At 41.5% G+C, this 24,417-nt stretch overlaps 1 protein-coding gene across 1 annotated transcript in view; it reads left to right on the forward strand.

Moving 5' to 3' along the window:
* Window positions 1-24,417, forward strand: part of LOC149219039 (uncharacterized) — a 482,479-nt gene that overhangs the window by 202,956 nt on the left and 255,106 nt on the right. The gene's annotated exons all lie outside the window — the stretch shown is intronic.

Genomic DNA, 24,417 nt, shown 5'->3' on the forward strand with positions numbered 1-24,417 from the left:
TCTTTCTGTGATTGAAGAGGACAAGTCCCTGATTCTATGAAAATCATTTTCTCTAACTGGAATCAAAGGTTCAGGTTTTATCTTGAGTGCTTAATATAATTTAGTTGATCTTTTGTTTGTTAAGTGAATATTGTCCATTCAAAATTTAGGAAGTCTCAACAGAAGTTTAAACAGGGCTATTGAAATCACTTTTCATTTGCATTTGGAATCATGTGCATGAACACCAGAGTTGGTGCAAGGAATGGGTCTCACATACTTTGTGTATACAAATTTTGCAAAATCTCAATGGTAGCATGATTAGTGCTATTGAAGTTTACTTTGATTTCTTTGAAATCATGTGCTGAAACACAAAACTGTATGCAAGCAGTGGATTTTGCATCCTATGCTGGATTATAATGATCTTTTGTCGAGGGTGAATATTATATGTTTTCAATGAGCAATGTGAAAGTGGTCCTTCCTTGATCTCCCTGTTTCACATTTGAAAGCAAGCATTAGGGAAATGCATTTAAGAAGCAGTGCAACATTTCTGATTGCAATCCATGGCCTGAACTGGTTAGAGACTGAGGAAGTAACTATTATTCAACACTATTTATCGTTCCATTATCTGTCTATTTGCCTACATACCTATGTATCTACCTATATATGTATATGTATATTACTATATAGTCTTTGGCATGTTGTAATTGTATTCCCACTTATGATGATGGTATTATGCCAGGGCCTCATTGTTGTATCTAGACCCTTCCTCTCTTCTTTTGCTTTGTTTTAGACATTACATAATCATGCTCTTTCATGTATCTGCTTGTTTAGTTTTGTGCATTCAGAGTTGTCTTGCACATTCCTACAGGTTCTTATCGGTGATTGTATTTCTATTATCCTATCCCATTCACCTACCTTTTGGTCATTCATTGGACATGTTGACCCTGCCGCCTACACCTACCTACAAGTCAGTGAGAAAAGCCTTCAACCCCACAAGGTGTGGTTGGTGGCAGGGAACTCAGAGAAGGGGTTGTCACACTAATCCCGACTCTCTCCGTTTGAGCTATCTCCTAGGTTAGCTAAGGGGGGTGGTCCCTAATGAAAAGTTAATTTAAAAAGGATGTGAGTTTCTAGGAGAATTGTTAGAGTTAAATAGATTATCTCTTTAAGATTTATAAGCAAAAAATTGATATGAACAATAACCATCATAAGATAAGCATGAAATACATAAACAACCAGTGCTTTCCAAGTATTTGCTCTTTAAGAAATGAAATTATATTTTGCTTAAAATGAAGTAAAATACTTTCAAATGGAAAGCCAAAATAACCCTGAAAAGTGAAACACTAAATTGTTAGCACAAGATATTATAAATGCTTTCAAGATGAATAAATCTACAAATCAAAGCATGGAAACTATCTTGCTCACAAGGATACAAAAATAACTCAAATGTTAGACCAAGATGACAACAAAGTATGTTACAAAAATAATCTACAATAGGCTAGGCCAAAGAGTATGAGCAAGCTCTCCTCTTTGATTAGCCATGACTTAGCTCTTTGAAATAGCAGATATTGATAAATGAAGTACAATACATAAAAAATAAATTTTTCCAAGTTTGATATTTTGATGCAAGAAATAAAAGCTTTAAAAAACTTGAAAGAATTCCTGCGAGACACAAATAAGATATAGATGAGACTTTGGAATTCAAAACATGCAGGTTCTTCTTGAATATTTTTCAAGAATCGGTTGATTCCTTTGAGAATTTTCCCTCACCCTTGAAAAGCTTGAACAAATATTGATTCATCTACAAAACTTCACCACAAATCATTAAATCGACATGAAATTAAATAAGTGCAGTGAAAAGAATTCCTAGAGATACATTTATTATCCACTAAAAGATTTATTTTCCTAAAGCAAATAATTAATTCTTATGATAATATGATATAGTTGCATACTAACATAACTTGAAACAATCATGAAAGAAATATTGGCATGAGAAAATAAATAGAAGCATAACAAGAAGTCAAGAATTTACCACACATGCAAGGAGAAAAACACCATCACGCTTTACCCCAAACTCTGTTGTCTTATATTGCAAGTAGTGAATACAATCCCGTAGAGTCTCCTCAAGCACAATAGCTCGTATTACATAATCAATGTGAGAGCCCATGGCTCTATTATATAGAGAGTTGGGAGCAAATTCCAATGAAGAATGACAATGACAAATGGCATTGGAGCCATTCCCAATGTAGAAGTGATTAAACAAGTGGCATGAGGTGGCAATCCCAAAGAGAAATTTGAATTTGTTGGATGGAGCTCCAATGCCAAGTGTAAAAATCGAATTCTGGCAAGTGGACTTCATTTTCTTTTTCCTTTATGTGCCAAATTCGAATTTTATGATAAAATGACAAGTGTATATGGGTGGTAACCCATGTGGGAACAATTTCCCACAAAAATCTCCACCAAATATTCTCCCAAATCCTCCAAATGTGCATTAACTTCACAAATTCGAATTTCCTAAGTAAGCAGTTTTCTCCTTTAATGCCAGAAATTCGATTTTATTTGAGCACATGTCATTTCCTTGATTTTAGGAGTCCATATCACCTTGGGACTTCACTTTAACTCCTAAATAATTTTCCACCTCATTTCCACAACATTTAGCATATGTGGATATTTATTTTTCTCCATTTATTTAATTTCTGACTTAATTAATTGGCAGATTTCCCACTAAACTTAGGAAAAGTGGGTTTTAAGGGTTCAAAACACATTTTTAACCCCCTCAAAGTGTGTCATAGTAGAAAGTTGAGGATGAGAGGTGCAATTTTGATTACTCATACCCCATACAACTTCTCTAGACATCACTTATTACATTACAAATATAATTTATTAGCAATTTTTGTAGTGCAGAAAATCTAAAAAATTAAAAAATGACTACCTAAACCTAACCAAATTCCAAGAAATTTTTTGTGTGATGTAGTATGATAATATACACTGACTCTAGACACTAAGATGTGTTAGGAGCTCAAACTTCAAACCGTCACCCCGGCTTTGTGGTAAAACGTGAGTGGAAAAACCCAAAAAATTATCCGCCTCTGGAAAAGAAGGGATAATTAACCAGATAAAAAAACTCCAAGGTTTACTCATTTGTTGATCGAGTCCCAACATCCTAGACCTGTTACGGACTCAAAACTCATCATTACTAGTATCACTTATTACAATTCCTGCCAGGTTGTGGAATTTGGGTACAAGAAAGATGATAAGAAGATAGAAGTAGAGTTAAAAAGCTCTGTTGACTGATGATATATGATGGTACAACTGTCTTCTGGATTATCCTTGGGCGTGGAGTCTTCATAAAATCATCAGGTGCCACTCCAGTGGTCAACAAGACAATTATCTTATATTATCTTATTTACATTTTAAAAATTCTATCTGCTAAAGTACATCCTGAGTTGGCAGAAATATGTAAATATGCTTTAAATCAAACTTGGGATTAATTCTATATAAAAGAATGAATGAAAAAACTTGAGTAATACTCCAAGATTTAACCTGCAAGAAGTTTGTCATTTTCTTAGTCAGCTAGCTCATTGTGGGTGGATTTACTAAGATAGAAGTATATGGTTGTAGTACATGTATTGTTTGTCTAGTTGTCCTTGCCCTGTTGTATCAGACGGTACACTTTGTAGACTAGATCAATGTAATGTCTCATTTTTCCATATGTTCACATGTCATGTTAGTTTTTGTAGCATTGGATGTGTTCTAGCCCTGAAATTTTGTGGAGAGCTAGAATACAAGAGATCTCCAAAACCCAAAAATCGTTTCTGGAAATTCTGCCTAGAAATGACTTTATTATATTATTAGCCAGTGTTTAAATATTTCCTAAGTCTAGACTCTAAACTTAAGGAATATGGCTAATTAATCAAAATTAATTAAGTCAAGGCGTGAATGATCTAGAAGTTCACATGGATCGACTTCAAGTTAATCCTAGCCATCAATTAAGATTTAATTTTGGTTGTTGGAGTCCCAACAAAGGATTATAAGAAGAAGTCGATGGGCACTTAGAGAAGATACTTGAACAATTCAATTTCATGAGCAGATCACTTTCTAGAGTAGCAATAGTTAGTTACCGGAGAGAGAGCTAGTGAGATCGAAGTAGTGAGTGAGGGGCAGAGACAGTGATCCAGAGGAAAGATTTTCCAGATCCAGAGAGGCAACAACAAGTGAGACGTATCTCAGAGAGACAGCGTTGAGGGGCAGTGCAGTTGCTTCAGCAAGGCAGTTCGATTTGGAGGAAGGAAAATCGTTCTCAGTTCCAAACGCTGGGAAGAAGTCCCAAAGGGCCGGAGAGGAGAATTCCTTAGCATCCAGAGGCAGAATGACTTGATCAAAGCCTAGTCTGCAGCAAGTCATCCAGCTAGCTACGTAAAGTTGTGCAGAGGCTGACACAAAGCTCCAGGAGGCTGAGTTTTGATAGGGAAATCCGAGCCAGAGATTGCTCGCAGGAGAATGGTAATTCCCTTCAGTATTTTTCTCAGATTTTCTTGCTGTTTGGATTGCCAGTGGGGCTTCCAAAGATGTACTCAAATTTCACTGCTGAATAATAAAATAAAACCCTCACTGCTGCATCGGTTTTCCCAAGTTGGGTTTTTCCGGGGACATTGGTCCAAAAAATAATTGTGTTATTTTATGTGTGTGCTAGCATTTCTTCCAGCATTTATTTTTCCGCAATTTTATTTGTGTAGGTTGCAGTGTGAGTTATTCAATATCTGTTGTAGGAAACGGTGAATAAATTATTAATTAAAATAACAATTAGGTGAATAATTTCTAGTTGCTGCGATAGGGTTCGAGATTCCGAATTTTCACATAGTATCAAAGCACAGATGATCAATCGGAGAGGTCAATATTGAAGAAAGAAGGAGTTACGTTGTTCAGTGTGGGCAACAGATCGAAATTTCAAAGGGTAGCGCAGTCACTTTGCCAAGATGCCGGATTTCTTGAGCAGATTTGATTTTTCTTGAGCATGGGGCAGAAAAATTTGATCTCTCCAGATCGAGTGATTCCAGAGGCAGAGTGAGTAACTCAGTATTTTCGCAGAGCAGATCTCTAGCTGGACACAGTAGTTTTGCAGCAGTTTGATAGAGCAGAGCTAGCGTCGGGTGGAAGGAAGAAGAGAATACACTGAGGGAAAATTTTCCTCAGGAAACTTCTAGTCTCAAGAAGTTCAAGTTCCCTTGCAGATCAACAGTCGTTGTGAGCAGAATTTCTCACTCTAGAAGGAAGTGTGAATAGCCTAGCAGCAGTTGAGCAGAAGGGAAGAGGATATTTTCGACATTTATTGAGATGGCCATTGCTAGATTTCGTGATCAGGACAGGTTGGATGGAGCCTCCAACTATGTCATCTGGAAGGCAAGGATGTCCTTCCTTCTAGATGAATATGGGTTGAAGCCATATATTGATGCAGTGGTATCAGTACCCTATGATGCAGATCAGCTAAAGGAGTACAGAAAGAAGATGGCGCGGGCAAAGATATTTATCCTCGATGGTGTCCAGGATCATGTTGTATCACACATAACGGCCAAGGGAATGGCCAAAGAGATCTGGGATACACTTTCCACGTTGTACCAGGGAACTTCCGAGCAACGGAATATGTACTTAGAGGAGAAGCTGAGGCTCATCCGGATGCAGAAGGGGGAAGGCATAGACTCCTTCCTCACCAGGATTCAGGAGGTCCGAAACTAGTTGTCAACTATTGGGGCAGCACCTCAACCCACAGAGCTTGTGCGATTGGCACTAAACAGTGTCTTGGGGAAAGATACCTTGCAAAGGTGGGACAGGATGTGGGTCGATTTGCACCAAGAGGATTTGAGACGAGCTCTATTGAAGAGCTCCATCAGTGGCAGCAGTAGCGGATCAAAGCAAGTGAAAGAAGAGGAGAATGTGGCCCTCGCATCGAAGGGTCCCAGTCAGGGACAGGGGGAGTAGAGTAAGAAGAAAAATGACCTGTCAAAGGTCAAGTGCTTCAGAGGTGGTGAGCTCGGTCACTACAATACCCAGTGTCCTCAGGAAGAAGGACAAGGAGGAGAAGCAAGACTAGCAGATAGCATCAACAGAGATCGATAGGCTTTCCTCCAGGCTGGAGGAAGACTTCGCCATGTTTGCTGACATACCTCCAAGAGTGAGGTGGGAGATTTGGTGTTGTAGCCTCAGAGTGCTACAGATGTGCACGATCCTTGAGGAGGTCCACCTCTTGGATCAGTACTTTGCTACAGGGCCTATAGATTTCCAGTAGCAGGATGGATAAGTGGCAGTAGATGTAGTTGGAAGCCGAGTGATAGTTGCAGACTAGCAGCAGTCAGATGTTGGGGAGCACAGTGCAGAGTTGGCAGCAATTCAGTGTTGGGTGTGGAGCCTGATTATCTTCTTTATTCAGAGGTATCACTGCATTGGACCGCAGTTCATAATGTGGCGACAACGCCGCCCGTAATATTTGCGCTGCAAGGGGGGTCCAGGGGGGCGGCTACGATCTTTGGGAGCCCCCCCTGGTGGGGGATCGGGGGCAGCACCCCCAAAGCTAAAAATAGATGTAAAATTGCCTTGTAAAATGTTGTAATTTCGTAGTCAATTTGGGTCGTTCATTAGGCGGAGATCTGACGGTAGAAGCTATGTTTAATTTAGGGTTTTTTGCTTTAGAAGGCAACCCCTCGCTATATATGAGGGAATTGTATTGCATCTATGTAGATCTGTATTCAGAGTGAGAAAGAGAGAGCAGATTGTGTGAGAGCGAAGAGGGAATTATAGGGATCTGCTGTAGGTTGTATCTCTTTAGTTTGTTGGATAATATAAAAGGAAGGACTGGCTATTTCCCATGGAAGTAGCCCAAAATTGGGTGAACCACGTATATTTGTATCTCTCTTGTTTTATGTGTTTTATGTGTTTATATTTCTGCAATATATTTTATGTGTTCTATTACTTTGTAATATATAATTTTCTAACATGCAGTTGGCACAGTGCAGAGTCAGCAGCAGTGCAGAGTCTTCAGTAGACAGAGTAGAGCTAGTTGCAGCCTGGACTCAGGAAACAAATGCATCATGCTGATCACAATTGATTCAGTATTTAGGATGCTTCTCAGTTGTAGTTGTTGCAGTTGCAACAAAAATAGATGAGAGGGAGTTGTAGTGCAAATGTAGTGTTGGCAGCAGTTTAGCAGGGTCAGCAACAACACATGCAACGTATATCAGAGTTGCGCAATGTTTGGTGGGTAGCATGGTGTAACTACCCATCTCAAATTACAGGCAACATAGGAATATTAGCATGTATACGAGGCGTGCATATGATAGCTACATATGCATGCATTGCATGCACTGCGCTAGTATGCATATTAACTTATTATGAAAATTTCCAAGTAAAAGATAAATGAATTAATTATTGAAAGTACTGTAGTAGTATTCATACCAATTTAATTACATGAAGTGTCTATGTATGGAAATTGAATTAAATGGTAAAAGAATTAATTAATACCTTATTTTATAATATATTAATTTAATTTCATTAATAACATTTTAATTAAATAATAAATAATTATTAATATTACTATAGGACAAGGTTAATTAACTTCATAATCCTTGCAAGTCATGCTAAGATACTTAAAAGATCCTATTCTCAAAGTCGGTTGATATGATAAAGTTCAAAATTCCATCTAATATATATTTAAGTAAAAATCTGATTTAATGTATGTGTAATTTAAAATAAAGATGACCGACTCAAGTAATAAAATATTAATGGATAAGGACAAGGTTGATTGGAGGAAAAGAGGGTGGGATTTCTTCGGAGGGAAGGATCCTTCCCTATATAAAATCAAAAAGGAGAAGTGAGTTGGGGGGGGGGGGGTACTTTTGGACGGGGAAGAAGGAAAATGGAGAATCTGGGAGAGAAATTTTGTGAAGTAACGAATGAGCCTTGGGGCTCAAGATTTCAATATAGATCTATGAGAATTGGGCCCTGTTCTTGGAGGTTTTGGGCACGGGGGCCAAAAGGTTTCCCTTTCGAAGCCTTCTGGGTTTGGGATCCAGAAAGACTGATCCCAGACAGGCAGGGAGGAATTTGGTTGGTTTGGTATCAGGAGAACAACATCGTCCAAGGATCAACACCAACTCAGAAAAACCAGGTAAGTACATATGTCTAAATTGATTTATTTAGTTATAAAATTGAAAAGTATATTCTGCTAGAAATGAAATTATATGAAATTAAAATTACAGTCTGTTGGAAATGAAATTAGATAGACATGCATATACTGCTAAAAATGTAATTACAATAACAAGCGTTACACATGGCCAGACATCAACAGCATGACAGGAGATGATGCAGAGATAGGGTGCCGCTACAGGATGTGTAGTAGAGCACTAGAACACATTCTTTGCTAAGAGGGAGTGTTAGTTTTTGTAGCATCAGATGTGTTCTAGCCTTGAAATTTTGTGGAGAGGGTAGAATACATGAGATCTCCAAAACCCAAAAATCGTTTCTAGAAATTCCACATAGAAATGACTTAATTAGATTATGTTAGCTTTTAAATATTTCCTAAGTCTAAACTTAGGGAATATGGCTAATTAATCATAATTAATTAAGTCAAGACGTGAATGATCTAGAAACTCACATGGATCGACTTCAAGTTAATCCTAGCCATCGATTAAGATTTAATCTTGGTCATTGCAGTCCCAACAGAGGATTATAAGAAGAAGGCGATGGGCACTTAGAGAAGATACTTGAGCAGTTCGATTTCATGAGCAGATCAATTTCCAGAGTAGTAGAAGTCAGTTTCCAGAGAGAGAGCCAGTGAGATTGAAGCAGTGAGTGATCCAGAGGAAAGATTTTCCAGATCCGGAGAGGCAGCAGTAAGTGAGCCAAATTATCCTAGAGAGGCAACACTGAGTGGTAGCACAATTGCTTCAACAAGGCAATTCAATTTGGAGGAAAGAAAATCGTTCTTAGTTCTAGAGGCCGAGAAGAAGTCCCAGAGCACTGGAGAGGTGATTTCCTCAGCATCCAGAGGTAAAACGACTTCATCAAAGCCCAATCTGAAGCAAGTCATCTAGCCAGCTATGCAAAGTAGCACAGAGGCTGACGTAGAGCCCCAGGAGGCCGAGTTTTGATAGGGAAATCCAAGCCAGAGATTGTTTATGAGAGAAGGGTAATTCCCTGTGAAAATTCTATCTATTGCAACTACTGGAGATTATTCTTCTAATTTAGAAATTAATTCAGCAATTTATTTACTACGACAAATAACGAATAAAATCACAACTGCAATTTTCATCATACAAATACTGCGGAAAATAAAATACTAGAAACTAAGAAATTCTAGCACACACAATAAAATTAACACAATTGTTTTTGGACAATTGTCCACGGAAAAAGCCAGCTTTGGAAAACTAGTGCAGAAGATGAGGGTTTTATTATTAATGTTCAACAACAAATTTGAGTACAATAATTTAGATGCTGAGCCGACAATCTAATCTAAAGAAAGCACTAGCAAAAATATTGTGAGACTTTTCTCACCCCAGAGCTAGTTTATACCTCCGAAATAGCTTCTCCAACCTCTGCCTAAGATACTTGCCTCAGCCTCTGCGTAGTCCATATGCAGGCCCTCCGAAGATTTTAGACTTCCTTACTTCAACTCTTTCGGGAACTAAAAAATTCCTCCCGCAATGCTGCTGCTCTCTTTCTCCAACTGCTACTCACCCTCTGGCTCTATCTTCTCTGTTGAGCCGCTGCTACTGAGAAAATCGAATTGCCTGGGCAAATGATTATCTGCACTGGATGATCTCCATCACCACATCAACTTTCTTTTATAATCCATCGTTGGAGCACCAATGGCCAAGATTAAAACTTAATCAATAGATAGGATCATTTCTGGGTGGATCCGTGTGAGTTTCTCGATGATTCATGCCTTATCTCAATTAATACTAATTAATTGACCATATTCACTAAGTTTAGACTTAGGAAATATTTAAAAGTTGGTTAATAATCTAATTAAGGCACTTCTAAGAAAAATTTCCAGAAACAATTTCTGGGATTTGGAGATCTCATGTATTCTAGCATCTCCACAAAATGTCGTGGCTAGAACACATCCGATGCTACAAAAAATAACACTCCCTCTTAGTGAGGAATGTGTTATAGGCTCTAGCATTGTTGCTTTCTGTAGCAACACTCTGTCTCTGCATCATCTCCTGTTACACTACTGATGTCTGGCTGTTGTTGCTGACCAACTATTGCGCAACTATGATATACACTGCATCTGTGCTGCTTTTGTTGATTTCTAGTAGCATCGGATGTGCTCTAAGTCTCAAAATTCGCAAGGAGGCTTAGACACGTGCATTCTCCAATACCTAGAAATCATTTTGGGAAATTCCACCCAGAGACAGTTTTATTAAAATAATTAATTATTTTTAATGGAGGCCTAAGTCTAAACTTAGGAAATTAAAATAATTAATGGGTATTAATCTAAACTGTGGGTGAAACTTCTAGAAGAAGACGAGGATCAAGCCAGAATGATCTAAGCCATTGATTAGAAGTTAATCTGGGTCGTTGGTTGTCCAACAGAAAAGATATAAGAAGAGGCTTGAGGGGCACTTGGAGAACATACAGAGGGGAGATCAAAAGTTCGATTTTCTGAAGCAGAGCAACGGTCGTAGAGATTTTTGATAATGATCTTTTGCAGTGAGGGACAGGGATAGTATCCAAAGGGAAATCTTTCCCGATCGGAGAATACTCAACAGAGAAGGCAGAGAGAGATCCAACAGAGGCGGCGCAGAGCCAGATAGGTGATGTTGTGCCATGTAGAGGCAATGCAAAAGCCAAGAGGGAATCCAAAAAATTGCTGAAGGAATCGATTGTAGAAGCCGGAAGCGGGGGTGTGAGACTGGGAGGTGCAAATCAAAGTTCCTGGGCAGCAAATCAATCAGTTGAAAGGGTGACGCTGTTCCTAGGGGGTGTGATGTTGGGCTGACGCAATGACTACGCAGAGGAAGCCAGGGGCAGTTCATTTAGTGGCTAGATCAGCCAGGATTTCCAGTGATAGTGTGAGGTAACCTCACTTATCTCTATATTAGTGATATTCTCTACAACTGGATATCTGAGAAAGCATCCAGAGATTGTATTTAGAAATTACTAATGCTTAATAATAAAACCCTCAGCTGCTCGACCGGTTTTCCCACACTGAGTTTTTCCGGGGACATTTGTCCAAAAATAACTGTGTAGATGTGTTATGTATTTCTTTCTTGTTCAATTACTTGTTTCCGCATATTCTTTTAAATGGTGAAGGCTGCAGTTTTATTTACTTCGATATTTATTGTAGAACACAATAAATAACTTGTATGGATTAACAAGTAGGATAAGTAACATCAGTTTGCTGCAGTAGGGGTTCCGAGTCTAGGAATTTTCACATGGTATCAGAGCTGCAGGTGAAATAAGAGAGCAGTGTCGGAAGAGCCCAGCGCTGAAGGAGAAATGAAGTTTGAAATTCCTGCAGAGGTAGAAAATCGAATCCCTAGAGGGATTGTGTAGTTCAGGCCAGGAGGGCAAGATTTTTTTGGTAAATCTCTCTCTGGGTGAGTCGACAGAGAGGTAGAATTTCCAGAACAAGATTTGTCAGTGGCAGAGGGACATCAAAAGAAAGAAGAGACACTTGAGGGAATTTCTTCCTTAGAGAATTCCTAGCCAGGGAATTCAAATTCTCATTTGCTGAGCAACAGCAGGAGAGAGGAGGTCATTCGAATTTTTCAATTGGCAGAGATGGTAGCCAGTGGATTGAGAGATCAGGATAGATTGGATGGTTCATCCAACTATGTGATCTGGAAGGCAAGGATGTCGTGCCTTTTGGATGAGCATTTTCTCAAGATCTACGTCAACAACATGGTAGCTGAGCCAGCAGATCCAGATCTGCTCAAGAAGTAGAAGGGAGAAATGGCGTATACTAAGAGAATGATCCTCGATGGCGTGAAGGATCATATAGTTTGTCACATCGTTGGCAGAGACACTGCCAAGGAGATGTGGGATGCTTTGTCAACGCTATATTAGGGATCTTCCGAGCAATGGAAGATGTACTAGAAGTAGAAAATGAGATCTATGCAGATGCAGAAGGGTGAACGCATTGATCCATTCCTTACTAAGCTTCAGGAGACCCGAGACAAGATGGTAGTTGTGGGGTCAACACCTCAAGGTTCTGAGATAGTAAGACTAGCCCTAAATTTAGTATTTAAGGAGTGGTAAGTTTTTGTCTAGAGCATCCTGCCCAGGGCGACTTTGCCAGACTAGGATGGAATATGTGCAGAGCTTAAGAAAGAGGAGCTGAGGAGAGACTTGGTCAAATGTAAACTTGATGGAAGTAGCAGCAGTGGGTCGAAGCCCAAGGAGGAGGAAGAGAATGCAACCCTCGCATCTAAGGGGAAGCAGGAGCAGCAAAAGAAGAAGAAAGATGTTTCGAAGATCAAATGCTTCAGGTGTGGTGAATTTGCTCACTACACAACATAGTGTCCTCTCAGGAACAAGGACAAAGATGAGAAGCATGATCTGAAGGTTGCAGCTATGAAGATCGAGGAGTATGCCATGATGGCCCAAGCATCTCCAAGAGGGAGGTGGGGAGATTTAGAGTTGTAGTTCGAAAGCAATGTAGTTGGGCAAGATCGTTGAGGAGCCCACCTCTCGAATCAATTCTTTGCTATGGGGCAAATTAAAAGTAGCAGGATGGACCTGTATCAGTCGGTTCAGAGGAGTGTCGAAGTGACAATTGTAGTTGCTAGGAGTGCCAGAGATTGAGCAACGCAGAGCAGAGTTGACAGCAGTGCAGTTGGCACAGAGTAGAGGTCAGTAGCAGCGCAGAGGCTTCAAAGGGTCAGCGTAGAGACTAGCAGTAGCCAGAACTCCAACAACGAGATGCATCATACTGAACTGGTAGTTTAGTAAATTGGGATGCTTTTCCATTACTAATGCAGTAGCAGTTGTTGATTTGGGGTAGCATCGGATGTGTTCTAGCCATTAAAATTGGTGGAGAGGCTAAAGCACATGAGATCTCCAAGACCCAAAAATGGTTTGGGCAGATTCTAACCGGTTTGGGAGATATTAAAATAATTCATATTTTTAATGGAGTTCCTAAGTGTAAATTTAGGAAAAATAAAATATTAAAGGGTATTAATATAAAACTGGGTTAGAAGGTTCCAAAAGACATGGATCAAGACAAATCTAATGTTAGCCGTTGATTAGAGATTTAATCTCAGTCATTGAAGGACCAACGAGAAAAGTATAAGAGGAGGCTTGAGGGTCAGTTGGAAGACACACTAGAGTGATCAGTCATTCATTTTGCTAGAGCGGGGTTGCTAAGAAAAGTTGAATCAGTGATTAGCGACGAGGGGCAGTGAGTATGAGGCAGAGAGGCAGAGATAGTACTGCTTGACCAGCGCAGAAGCAGAGAGAGCGAGAGCAGTAACCAGTCCAAGCTACACAGAGTCAGCGCAAAGGTCAGAGGGATTGTATCATCCATGCAAACTCTGCTGGAGTGACGCAGAGAGTCCCAGAGGTTGCGCAGTTCCTCAGAGGGCTAACGCAGAGGGTCCTGGGGCTGACGCAGGTCAGCAAGAGGTTGACGCAGAGGCCAAAAGGGCCAGCGCTGAGCTTTAGTTGTGCCAGAGAGAGTTTCGTGGGACAAGTTTTCTGAATACCTATTTCCGAATATAGAGGTATTGTTGCCGTTTATTTTTCTCTGTCAGGTGAGCTGGTTAGGCACCTTGTTGTACTTAGAAAGAATGCATAATAATATAACCCTCAGAATCTCTGCACTGGTTTTCCCGCATTGGGTTTTTCCGAGGACATTTGTCCAAAAATAACGGTGTCACTTGTGTGCTTGTTTTCTTTCAGTTGATGATCTGTAGATGTTGTGACTGTATTGTGTTTATTTTGGTATTTAAATGTTTTAAATAACTTGTTCAGAATTTACAAGTAGAAGAAATAAACCAGTAGAATACAAATTAATTTTTTAACGGATAGACTTAGAAAATTCAACATGGTATCAGAGGGTGGTTGCAGATCATAGGAAAGCTGAAGGCATCAATTGAGAAGAGAATTTGCAGCAGATTCAGCTGTCCTGAGTGACAGAGTTGATCCTTGCAGAAAGCGACACAGGAAGGGTTGACGCAGAGGGACTGTGTCATCAATTTTAGCCAGAGAGAGGTAGCGCAGAGGGTGACGAGGGCAGAAACAGGCTCACGTAGAGCCACGCAGAGGCCAAGAGGGCTGACGCAGTTGGCTGAGGGAGTTGTTTTGCTGGGAGCAAAGCTGGTGGGGTACTGTGGTCAACACAGTACCTAACATGGCAAGACCAAGGTAGAGGGAGTTGCTGCCGAGGCAAATTTCTAGCCAAGGAATCTGGATCAGTGTTGCAGTTGCACAGACGATTGGAGAGGGGAAACTTGTCGGTTGGCAGAAGGATTTCTTGGAGGGAAATCAGGACTCAGAGGGAGTCGAGAAGAGAACTTCCAGACGGGAAGTAGAGAGACTCGGAGGAGTCGAGTTGGGAACTTCCAGACGGGAAGTAGAGAGACTCAGGAGGAGTCGAACCGAGAACTTCTGGGCGGGAAGTAGAGAGACTTGGAGGAGTCGACAGACAAGAGCAACGAGATGGTCGTGAATGCACTGAGAGATCAGGACGGGCTGGACGGAGCATCCAACTTTGTGGTTTGGAAGACCACGATCTTGTCCATTCTAGACAGACATCGTATCAAGGGCTTCACCTTGAGAGTGATGGCTATCCCAGTTGACCTGGTAGCTAATGAAAGGTACAAGGAGGCAATGGCTAAGGCAAAGTGCATCATCCTTGATGGGGTCAAGGATCATGTGGTCCAACATATTGTCGAGAAGGAAATGACAAAGGAGATGTGGGACACTTTGAAGACATTGTACCATCGTACTTCCATGCAGAGGAAGATGCTCCTGGAGAATCAGCTAAGGTCATACCAGATGCAGAAGGGAGAGCAGATAGATGTCTTCCTTGGTCTGTTGAAGGAGATCCGTGACCAATTTACTTCCATAGGGGCCACGCTGGATCAGGAGTTGATGGTAAGGACCGCACTTAATGTAGTCTTCGAGGAGTGGGAAACATTTGTCTAGAGCATACTAGGCAGGCCGAGTCTTCCAGATTGGGAAGAATTGTGGGCAGCCCTTCGTTAAGAAGAGATCAGACGGTTGGCCAAGACGGGAAGTAGCAACAAAGGGGTCAGGATCAAGAAGGAAGAGGAAGAGGATGTAGCTCTGGCATCTGTGGGAAAGCAGGAGAAGAGGAAGAAGAAGGACCTCTTCAAGGTCAAGTTCTTCCATTGTGGGGAACTGGGTCACTATGCAAACCAGTGTCCGAGGAAGAAGAACAAGGGAGAGGCTTCTGAGTCCAAGGCAGCGCGAGCAAAGGTGGAAAAAGAAGTCGAGGAGGAAGACAATTGTGCCATGAGTGCTCATGTGCCACTTGAGAAGAAGTGGGGAGACATCGAGCTGTAGTCAGGAGGACTATAGGCGATGAGGGGCAAGATCCTTGAGGTACCCAACCTATTGGATGATACCTTGCTATGGGAACCCCGAAGAGGAGTAGCAGGACTGGCGGATGTGGGTAGAGACACATGCAGATGGAGCGGCAGAGAGTGCTACAGTGCAGGAGTCCCTGGAGAGCGCAAGGCTAGCAGGCTGCAAAAGTGCGAGAGGCACGGGAGTGTTGCACCAGTGCAGGATGGCACAGAGGTGTGCAATGGTGCGAGATGCTGGGAGTTGTTGCAACAATGCAGAGGTCAGTACAGGGAGCATTTGTTAGGAGCGGAGAGAGCTTCAACATCAGGAGTGTTTCTAGCCTTATAGGGATGTCAGAAGTTGGGTGGATCCGTTACTTACTTCTCAGTAACTGAGTTGCAGTGTAGTAGCATGATGCAACAAGATGAGAGGGGGATGCAGTGCAAATGTAGTGTTGGGAGGATGGACCAGCAGCAGCACGGATGCAGCAGTGGCAATGGCAGGGCCATGGGAAACAGTACAGGATGCAACAGTGCATAGGATGTTGGGCAGGGAGGCCTACAATTAGCACAGGTATGGGTGTCGGATAATCAGTGTGATACTCAGTGAAGAGTATTACTAGAGCACAGTCCTCGCTAAGAGGGAGTGTTGATTTGGGGTAGCATCGGATGTGCTCTAGCCATGAAAATTGGTAGAGAGGCTAAAGCTCATGAGATCTCCAAGACCCAGAAATGGTTTGGGTAGATTCTAACTAGTTTAGTATATATTAAAATAATTAATATTTTTAATGGAGTTCCTAAGTCTAAACCTAGGAAAAATAAAATATTAAAGAGTATTAATATAAAATTGGGTTAGAAGGTTCCAAAAGTGATGGATCAAGCCAAATCTAATCTTTGTCGTTGATTAGAGATTTAATCTTGGTCGTTGAAGGACCAATGAGAAAAGTATAAGAGGAGGCTTGAGGGTCAGTTGGAAGACACACCAGAGTGATCAGTCATTCATTTTGCTAGAGCGGGGTTGCTAAGCAAAGTTGGATCAGTGATCAGCAGTGAGGGGCAGTGAGTACGACGAAGAGAGGTAGAGAGTACTGGGAGACCAGCGCAAAAGCAGAGAGTGAGAGCAGCAGCCAGTCCAAGCTACAGAGAGCCCAGTAGAGTTAGCGCAGAGGCCAGAGGGATTGCGTCATCCACGTAGAGGCTGCTGGAGTGACGTAGAGGGTCCGAGGGGCTGCGTAGTGCCTCAAAGGGCTGACACAGAGAGTCCTGGGGCTGACGTAGGTCAGTAGGAGGTTGACGTAGAGGCCAGAAGGGCCAGCACTGAGCTTCAGTTGTGCCAGAGAGGGTTTCGTGGGACAGGTTTTTTGAATACCTATTTCCGAATATAGAGGTATTTCTGCCATGTATTTTTCTCTGTCAAGTGAGCCGGTTAGGCACTCTATTGTACTCAGAAAGATTGCATAATAATATAACCCTCAAAATAGCTACACCGGTTTTCCCGCATTGGGTTTTTCTGGGGACATTTGTCCAAAAATAACGGTGTCACTTGTGTGCCTATTTTATTTTAGTTGATGATCTGTAGAAGTTGTGACTGTATTGTGTTTATTTTGGTATTTAAATGTTTTAAATAACTTGTTCAGAATTTAAAAGTAGAAGAAATAAAATAGTAGAATACAGATTAATTTTCTAACGGATAGACTTAGAAAATTCAATAGCAGTTGGAGAAGGTTGTAGTGCAGATGTAGTATTGGCAGTGGCAGTGCCAGCAACAGCACAAATGCAGAATTGAGAGGGAGTTGCAGTACGAATGCAGTGTTGACAGTGGTAGGGTCAGCAGCAGTACAGATGTGGCATTTTTGTAGTAGTTGATGGGCAGGATGTCAGACTTCAGCAACTCAGAAGGAGATTTTACAGAACAGGGTGATGCTTCAGCAGGTTGCATTGCTAGAGCACATTCCTCGCTAAGAGGGAGTGTTGATTACTGGTAGCATTGGATGTGCTCAAAAGTCTCAAAATGTGCAGGGAGGCTTAGACACATGCATTATCCAACACCCATAAATCGTTTTGGGAAATTCCACCAGGAGACAGTTTCAATAAAATAATTAATTATTTTTAATGGAGGCCTAAGTCTAAACTCAGGAAATTAAAATAATTAATGGGTATTAATCTAAACTGTGGATGAAACTTCTAGAAGAAGACAAGGATCAAGCCAAAATGATCTAAGCCATTGATTAGAAGTTAATCTGGGTTGTTGGTTGTCCAACATAAAAGATATAAGAAGAGGCTTGAGGGGCACTTGGAGAACATACAGAGGGTAGATCAGAAGTTCGATTTTCTGAAGCAGAGCAGCTGCTGGAGAGATTTTCGATAGTGATCTTTTGCAGTGAGGGGAAGGGATAGTATCCGAAGGGAAATCTTTCCCGATCGGAGAATACTTAGCAGAGAATGTAGAGAGAGATCCAATAGAGGCAGCGCAAAGCCAGAGAAGCTGATGTAGGGCCACGTAGAGGTAGCGCAAAAGCTAAGAAGGAATTTGAAAATTTGTTGAAGGAATCGATTGTAGAAGCTGGAAGCCGGGGTGTGAGACCGAGAGGTGAAAATCGAAGTTCCTGGGCAGCAAATTGATCAGCTGAAGGGGTGATGCTTTCCCCAGAGGGTGTGATGCTGAGCTGACGCAGTGACTGCGCAGTGGCAGCCAGGGGCAATTCATTCAGTGGCTGGATCAGCCAGGATTTCCATTGATAGTGTGAGGTAACCTCACTTTTCTCTTTGTCAATGATATTCTCTGTAACTGGATTGTCGGGAAGGCATCCAGAGATTGTATTCAGAAATTATTATTGATTAATAATAAAACCCTCAACTGCTACACTAGTTTTCCCACACTAATTTTTTTCAGGGACATTTGCCCAAAAATAACTATGGAGATGTGTTGTGTATTTCTTTCTTGTTCGGATTCTTTTCTCCGCATATTGTTTTAAATGTTGAAGCCTACAATTGTATTTACATCGATATTTATAGTAGAACACAGTAAATAACTTAATGGACTATCAAGTAGTGTGAAAATTCCTACACCGGAACCCTACTACAGAAACTGATGATATTACTCTTATTTGTTAAATTCCTTTAAACACATTACTTGCAATTTCCTGCGGAAAATATCATAATAAATACACTGCAGTCTTCACTTAATTAAATATTATGCAGAAACAAGAGACTGATCAAGAAACAAAATACAACACAATTGACATCGTTATTTTTGGACAAATGTCCCCGGGAAAACCCAATGCGGGAAAACGGTGCAGTAGATCTGAGAGTTTATTATTATTAAGTAGTAGCAAATTCTGAATACGTCTCTGATTACCTCTCGGGTTATTCAGTTACAGAGAGAAATACTGGCAGAAAGATTTGTGAGATTACCTCACACAATCACTGAGAAAATACCAGTTGATCCAGACACTAGATGAAGTGCCTCTGGTAGGCCCTACGTTGCCTCTGCGCAGTCCTCACGTAGTCCCTGCGCCAACCTCTCTAGGCAAATCTAAGGGTTTATTATTATTAACCAGTAGCAAATTCTCAATACATCTCTGATTACCTCTCAGGTTATTCAGTTACAGAAAGATTTGTGAGATTACATCACACAATCATTGAGAAAATCCCGGCTGATCCTGACATTGGATGTAGTGACTCTGGCAGGCCCTACGCTGCCTTAGCGCAGTCCTCATTTTGTCCCTGCTTCAACCTCTCTAGGCACTACGTCACCTAGTTTGTTGATCAATTTGTTGCTCGGAGTCTTTGCTCTCAGCTTCCCGGTCTCACACCTTGGCTCTTGGCTTCTGAAATTGACTTTGAAGAACAAAATGTCAGACACTCTCTCACCCTCTGTGCTGCCTCTACTTGGCCCTGTGTCAGCCTCTGCGTCTGGGCTGCTAGATCACTCTCTGCCTCTCTCTGTTGATGATTCTCCGACTGAGAAAATATCTCTCTCTGGATGCTATCCCTGCCCCTCAACTGCAAGAAATCTCCTCGATCAGAACTTCCTCCTGAGAACTTCTCACTTCAGAAATTCGATCTCTTGATCTCTTGGTGTGTTTTCCAAATGACCCTCAAGCTCTCTTAAATAATCTTCTTGTTGACATTCAACGACCCAAATTAAAAGCTAATCAATGGCTAAGATCATTTTAGCTTGATCCTCATCTTCTTCTAGAAGTTACACCCACAATTAGATTAATACCCATTAATATTTTTAATTTCCTAAGTTTAGACTGAGGGTCCCATTAAAAAATATTAATTATTTTAATAAAATTGCCTTTGGGTGGAATTTCCCAAAACGCTTTCTGGGTTCTTTAGAATACATGTGCCCAAGATTCCCTGCAAAATTGGAGGCCTAGATCACATCCGATGCTACCCCAAATCAACACTCCCTTTTAGCGAGGAATGTGCTCTAGCAATATATGTTGTTGCCTATTGCTCTGACTCTGAAGCATAGCCCTCTGCATTGTTGATGTCTGACATGCTGTCCACCAATTACTGCACTACTGCTATAACTGTACTGCTGCTGACATTGCCACTGTCAACACTTCATCCGTACTACAACTCCCTCTCAAGTGCTGCATCTATGCTGCTGCTAGCACTGCCATTGCCAACTGCTATTGCACTACAAACTTTTGCTGCTACTCTATCAACAATAGAAAAATATCCAAAATTACTAAACTAATTATGTTCAGTATGATACCACGTGAATGTTGGAACTTGACTGCTACTAGTCTCTGCGCTGACCCTCTGAATCTATTGCGTTGTTGCTGACCTCTGCTCTATGCCATTTGCACTGCTGCCAACTCTGCTTTGCGTTGTTCAGTCTCTGGCACTCCTAGCCACTACAACTGTCTGTCCGACACTCCTTAGTACCATCTGACACTAGTCCATCTTGCTACTTCTGATTTGGGCTCTTGTAGCAAGGAATTGATGCAAGAGGTGGACTCCTCAAGGATCCTGCCCATCTGTAGTTATTTTGAACTACAACTCCAAATATCCCCACCTCCCTCCTGGAGATGCGGCTGCCATCTCTGCCAAATAGAAATGTCGAATAACCTCCTCTCTCCTCTGCGCAGCACTGGACTGGCGTATGCACTCCCTTCTGGAGCTTGTAGATCTGCCCATGTCCACTGTTGCTCAGCTAGTAAGAATTCAGACTCCTTGGCTAGAAGTCCTCTGAGGAAGAATTCCCTCACAATGCTTCTCTTCTTTCTTCTGACCATTTTCTGCCAGTAAACTGCCTGCAGAAAAATCTGCATCCCACCAGCTCTCCTCACGTTGAGGCTTCAGCGCTGCTCCCTCTGCCTCGACAAAAATTCGAATTAGAAGCCCTTCTCTCCGTCGACTCACTCAGAGAGAGACTACCTCGAAATTTCAACTCTCTAGCTAAGAACTGTGCAAACCCTCTGGGGTTTCAAACTGTTGCCTTCTGCAGCTTTTTCGAACTCCTTCTTCTACCCAGCATTGGGTCTTTTGGCACTGTTCTTCTTGTTCCATCTGCGGCTCTGATACCATGTGAAAATTCCTACACCAAAATCCCTACTGCAGCAACTGATGATATTACTTCTACTTGTTAAATTCCTTTAAACAATTACTTGCAATTTCCTACGACAAATATCACAATACATACACTACAGCCTTCACTTAATTAAATATTATGTTGAACAAGAGACTGAGAAAGAAAGAAAATACAACACAATTGACACCGTCATTTTTGGACAAATGTCCCCAGAAAAACCTAATGTGGGAAAACCGGTGCAGCAGATCTGAGGGTTTATTATTATTAAGTAGTAGCAAATTCTAAATACATCTCTAAATAGTAAATACCTCTCAGGTTATTTAGTTACAGAGAGAAATATCGGTAGAAAGATTTGTGAGATTACCTCACACAATCACTGAGAAAATATGAGTTGATCCAGACATTGGATGAAGTGCCTATGGCAGGCCTTATGCTGCCTTTGCGCAATCCTCATGCAGTCCCTGCTTCAACCTCTCGAGGCACTGTGTCACCCAGTTTGCTAACCGATTTGTTGCCCAGAGTCTTTGCTCTCAGCCTCCCGGTCTCACCCCCCGGCTCTGGCTTCTGAAACTGACTCTGCCCAGTAAAATCTCGGACTCTCTCTCACTCTCTGCACTGCATCTATGTGGCCCTTCGTGGTCCTGCGTCAGCCTTTGTGTCTGGGCTGTTGGATCATCTCTGCCTCTCTTTGCTGATGATTCTCCGAATGAGAAAATCTCTCTCTCTCTATGGATGCTATCCCTGCCCCTCAACTGCAAGAAATCTCCTCGATCAGAACTTCCTCCTGAGAACTTCTCACTTCAGAAATTCGATCTCTTGATCTCTTGGTGTGTTTGACGAATCCCAACTGCTGCAATTAACTATCAATCCGACCATACCGTGCTCTGGGTGCCTGCTTGAGCCCATATAGGGCTTTCTTTAACCTGCAAACATGAGTTCTCTTTTGATGAGTTTCGAGGCCTTCAAGTTGTTCTATATACACCTCTTCTTCTATTGCCCCATTCAAGAATGTTGTCTTGACATCCATCTGGTGAATCTCCCATCCCATTTGAGTTGTTAGGGATATAATGGATCTGATAGAGGTATATCTGGCTACTGGGGTGAAGGTCTCCTCATAGTCTATTCCTTCCTTTTGTGCATACCCCTTTGCCACGAACCTAACCTTGTACTTCTCTATATTGCCATCTGCAACATACTTGATCTTGTAGATTCACCTTGATCCTACCACTGATCTATCCTCTGGTCTAGATACCACTTCTCAGACATCATTTGTCATGATAGAACTATACTCGTCTACCATGGCATCCACCCGAACTTGGTGTTGTATGGCTTCCTGAAAGCTGGAGGGTTCTTCAACTTGTGCTACCAAGGCTTGGTACCTATCAGGTTGTCTACGCTGCCTCTTCTCGGTTCTAGGAGCTCCGACAAACTCCTTTGCATCCCTCAGTTTCTGTTATACTGCCCTGCTAGTTCTACCACTGGTGGTGGGAGGCTCAATCAAATCCCCCTCTTGTTCCTGCTATTCCATTTTCTGAGAACTTCTTGGATTTCCTACTTCTGAGGAAATACTAGTTCTAGTCATTGTGCTCGATCCAGGTGTTTGTCCTCCTACTTGTCCTCCTTGTTGCCCCTACTGCTATTGGACTAATGGAACATCTGCTTACTGACCTTCTGCTGGCATCTCTCGAGATTTCCTGAAGGCTCTATCCTCCATGAACTTTGCATCCCGTCTTGCTACAATCTTCTTGCTGCTAGGAATGTAGATTCTATATGTCTTAGAGGTCTCGCTATATCCTACGATGTACCCCTTTTCTGCAGTTTGATCTAGTTTACTATGCTTCTCGTTTGGAATCTGATATTGATTTTTGGTAGCATCGGATGCAATGTTGCACGAAGCGGAAGCGTTTTTTGGAAGCGGGGACGCCGAAGCGTCATTTTCCAAAAATCTAGGAAGCGAAGCGTCCGCGGAAGCGTTTGCTATATATATATATATATATATTTATATATTTTTTTGCATTTATACTCAAAACAAACATCCCAAATACCAAATTAATTGTAGAAGACATGAAAACATGCATATTTTTGCATAAATCAAGATAGATATAACATCCATTGTACATTAATGATCTAGAATCTAGATTCTTCTCCTCTTGTCTAGCCTTTGCCTCTACCTCGATTGTCTAGGGATATTAGTCAACATTGCCCAATTTTGATCAAACTACCTAATTCAAGACTTAAAATATGGTAGAAAAAGCTTAACATGTTTGATCGATGATTTTGACTTGATTGAAAGGTAATTTTTTGCTAAGGGCGTGCCGCGTGACAAAGGAGTTCAACAATTAACACCACCAACACTAGGGTACATATAGGGCTTGGTGCTCTTCATTAAATGCTAATTGCATACCTTCATACTTGATATAATCTAATGAAATGCCACAATTCCATTGATCCTGAATTCCTGAAAACTGTTAAGTCTACTGAATTTTGAATAGGATATGAAATTCTATTTTCTCCATATGAAGTCCAATGAGGCTGGAACCACTCTCAAACATCCTGAGTCATTTCATGGTAATGTTAAAAAATTTAAGTAAAAGGATGAAAATGAAAAATAAAGGAGAATGTCACTTTTACTTTAAGAATTTAACATTACCATGAGGGAGCATCTACTATATTTATATTTTTTTTTGCCTTCATTCGTCACCCTAACCCAAGGTGGACCCACCCCCAACAAGCAAACTCACCTAAAATTAAAAAAAAAATTGAAAAAAAAAAACGATTTTCTAAACGCTTTTCTGGAAGATTTTCTGGAAGCGTACGCTTCCTCCTCTGAAGCGCCACGCTTCCGACGCCCGAAGTGTTGTACGAAGCGTGCTTTGGCGCTTCCGTACAGCGCTTCCAAATTTCCAGGAAGCGCCGCTTCCGGCCAAGCTTCCTAGGCGCTTCCGTACGGGACGCGCTTCGGGGCTTGGAACAGTGGGGGGGGCGCTTCGTGCAACACTGATCGGATGTGCTCTAGCCATGAAATTTGGTGGAGAGGCTAAGGCACATGAGATCTACAAGACCCGGAAATCATTTGGAGAAATTCCACCCGGATGAAGAGATATGAAAATAATTAACATTTTTAATGGGTCCCTAACTCTAAACTCAGGAAAATAAAAATATTAGTGTGTATTAATATAAAATGGGTGAGAAAGTTCTAAGTGACGAGGATCAAGCCAGTTCTAATCTTAGCCATTGATTAGGGACTTAATCTCGGCCATTGAATCGTCAATGGGAAATGTATAAGAGGAGGCTTGAGGGTCAGTTGGAGATACACCAAGAGAGATCAAGAATTCAATTTTCTAGGGCGAGGTTTGCTGAGGA

Source organism: Pinus tabuliformis, chromosome Q (genome assembly GCF_031772625.1).
Source record: "Pinus tabuliformis cultivar Carrire ecotype Pingquan chromosome Q, CPIR1, whole genome shotgun sequence".
Taxonomy (NCBI): domain Eukaryota; kingdom Viridiplantae; phylum Streptophyta; class Pinopsida; order Pinales; family Pinaceae; genus Pinus; species Pinus tabuliformis.